The 3,301-nt window shown below is 35.7% G+C and overlaps 1 non-coding gene across 1 annotated transcript; it reads left to right on the forward strand.

The window, feature by feature from the left end:
• The first annotated feature begins 268 nt into the window (after window positions 1-268).
• On the forward strand, window positions 269-387 carry LOC116544724. Its single transcript, XR_004266012.1, has one exon. It is a non-coding gene; the product is annotated as a 5S ribosomal RNA (ribosomal RNA).
• Window positions 388-3,301: the final 2,914 nt, after the last annotated feature.

Here is a 3,301-nt window from a genome sequence, read left to right on the forward strand (position 1 = left end):
CATCCGGCCTTGCTTCAGTTTTAAAACCAGTTAAAATATTCTATGTTCAGCTGATGTTTTACTATTTTTTTTTTCCAATTAGAAGAGATGAATGGAAAGAGGAGTTAAAAATATAGTGGAGAGGGGTCAGTGTGGTGGTCATGTCTACAATCTAAGCGCTTTGGGGGACCAAGGTGGGTGGACTGCTTGAGCTCAGGAGTTTGAGACCAGCCTTGGCAACATAGTGAGACCTCATCTCTACCAAAATAAAAAAAATAAAAAATTGGCTGTCTACGGCCATACCACCCTGAACGCACCCGATCTCGTCTGATCTGGGAAGCTAAGCAGGGTCGGGCCTGGTTAGTACTTGGATAGGAGACTGCCTGGGAATACCGGGTGCTGTAGGCTTTTAAAAAATAAATTAAAGGGGCCGGGCGCGGTGGCTCACGCCTGTAATCCCAGCACTTTGGGAGGCCAAGGTGGGTGGATCACGAGGTCAAGAGATCGAGACCATGCTGGTCAACATGGTGAAACCCCGTCTCTACTAAAAATACAAAAAATCAGCTGGGCATGGTGGCGTGTGCCTGTAATCCCAGCTACTCAGGAGGCTGAGGCAGGAGAATTGCCTGAACGCAGGAGACGGAGGTTGCGGTGAGCTGAGATCGCGCCATTGCACTCCAGCCTGGGCAACAAAAGCGAAACTCCGTCTCAAAAAAAAAAAAAAAAAAAAAAAAAATTAAAAAAAAAAATTAGCCACGTATGGTGGCATATGCTGTAGTCCCAGCTACTCCAAGCTGAAAATCTCATGAACCTATAAATTCACAGTTATAATGAGCTATGACCATGCCGCTGCACTCTATCCTGGGTGACAGAGTGAGACCTTGTTGCTAAAATAAATAAAACAGTGGACAATATTTTAATTCCTAATTTTTAATAATGTCTACATTGATAAACATAACATTAAAAATTTTTTTTAGAGATAGGGTCTCGATTTTTGCCCAGGTTGGAGTGCAGTGGCATGATCAGCGCTCACTGCAACCACAACCTCCTGGGCTCAAGCAATCCTCCCACCTCAGCCTCTCAAATAGCTGGGACTATAGGCACTTTGCCAGCATGCCTAGCTAATTTCTTATTTTTCTGTTTCTTGAGATGGGGTCTCACTATATTGCCCAGGCTGATCTCAAACTCCTAGGGTCAACTGATCCTCCAGCTAAATGTAACATTATTAAATGTAAATACTACAGCATCAGTTCTACCAGAATGCTGCTTTAGGTACAGCAAAATTCCAAACTCTAAAATTTTAATTTTTTCTTGAACAAATTTTGATGCATCTTTGTTCTTATACAAATTTCTGACATACTACATATTAAAAATGGTCCACTCTTGATGGGCATTATACATTTTATTTAAAGACTGCAAAGAAAAAAAAAGGTACAGAAATACAGATTACATTATGATGACCACAGTAGTATTCTACATGACAAAAATAAAAACAGATTTATAAAGTAAATGTACCGGCACAGAACAAGCATTTATTTAACATCCAATCCAGGCTGCATATGCACAAAATGATCTGACCACATGCTTATGCAAAATAAAGTTTTTCTTAGAACACCAAAATTCCAACCATTCTGACTGTCCACTGCCTATTCCCCTGTTGAGTACTTTGAATGAACTTCTATAGAATACAAAAACAACTGGCATGGCACTTAAAGACTGCAAAAAACAGAACACAATTAAAAACATTTATAATGCATTTCTGTATAAAATATACACCATAAATCTTATTAGTTAAAAAAAGATTTAAAAACAAAAGACCACCCTGAATAATGGTTAGAACCTCATTATAGAAAAATGCTCATCATTTTGTACATTATTAATAGAAACTACTGAGAGGAATTTTGGGGGGGTGGGGCTGGGAGTCAGTTAGATACTGCCTAACTTAAAGTTAGATACCTAACTTAAAGTTATTCATTCAAAATTTGCTTTAAATTGTGGGTAATAACTCACTGCTTACCGCTTCTCAACATGTTTTATCATGAATACTCTAATATTTAACCACAGGACAAGCACAGAATAGCCTGAAGGAGGTGTTTCTCAAAGTGAGATTGAAAGCCCCCAAAGAAGCCTAAGGTGAGCCCCCTAGTGTGCGTTTTAAACAAACTCCCTAGGTGATTATTTCACATTACAAAATGTGAGGAGTAATGCCCTATGGGAAACAGCACCACTTAAAAGCAATATCATAAACATATTTCTGACATGAGATACAGAATTCTAAGTTTATGATTTGAAGTGAAGACTGCTTTTTGTTTTAAAACAAGTTTCAGGTGTTAAGAGAAACTTAACATATTAAGTAAGTGTGGATGTATATGAACATTTTCCTTTGAGGTTTTCATTGCTTTCAGACTTAAGTTATTTGAAGTAAAGTGAGTACCTAGCTAGAAACTTTGGAAAAATGACATTTCCAATGAAACGCAGCATCCACCCCCCAAAAAAAGATAATTTATTAAATGCCTACAAATTTTAAAACATTTGAAATTTAAACTAAATAACTTTCCTAAAACTAAGCTTTACTAAGATTAAAAAATTTTAAGTAATTTAGATGATCATGGTTAAGTCCCTTTTCATTAAAAAAATATTTAAAATAAACAACACAAGGATGCAGTATTTGGCACCCCTTTAAATAATAAACTGCTAAAGACTAATATTAATAAAAAATAATCCAAAGAACTCGGCCTCTGAAATGTATTCTACTATGTGTTACATGTGTTACCCAGTTAATACAAACTCACTTAAAGAGCTGAAACTGTGATGTGTGTGAGTGTATATGTGTGTCCTGAACATTTATTCATGCCTATTTAATTTTTCTGATTTCACAAATACTCTATAAAACAGGGTCCAATCATATAGACAATGTGGTTTAGGGGAAGAAATGAGCATAATTAAGATACCCTACTTAAAAAATAAATAATTTTCCTGTAAACTAAATTATAAGGAAAAAATATTATACATTCTGCTTCCATTGAATACATGGAATGCTTTTACAAGTTCAGTAACGATAATGAGTACCTCATTTAAATCAAGTCACAAAAAGCAACTGTGGGGATTCACTCTCCAATAGGAAATAAAAATATTACCACTGTACTTTTCTGTATCTATTTTAAACTTCTGGTTTTTTTCCTTTCTATATACTGAGTAATTTTCCATTCAACTGCATCCTTGGTCTTTTGCAATATATATATTAACATTCCAGTTAATGTTTTCAATAAAGGGACAGGTTCAGGAGCTATCCCATTAATATATTAAAAAAAAAAAAAAAAAA

This window comes from Sapajus apella, unplaced genomic scaffold (genome assembly GCF_009761245.1).
Source record: "Sapajus apella isolate SASKATOON/1434 unplaced genomic scaffold, GSC_monkey_1.0 scaffold4, whole genome shotgun sequence".
NCBI lineage: Eukaryota > Metazoa > Chordata > Mammalia > Primates > Cebidae > Sapajus > Sapajus apella.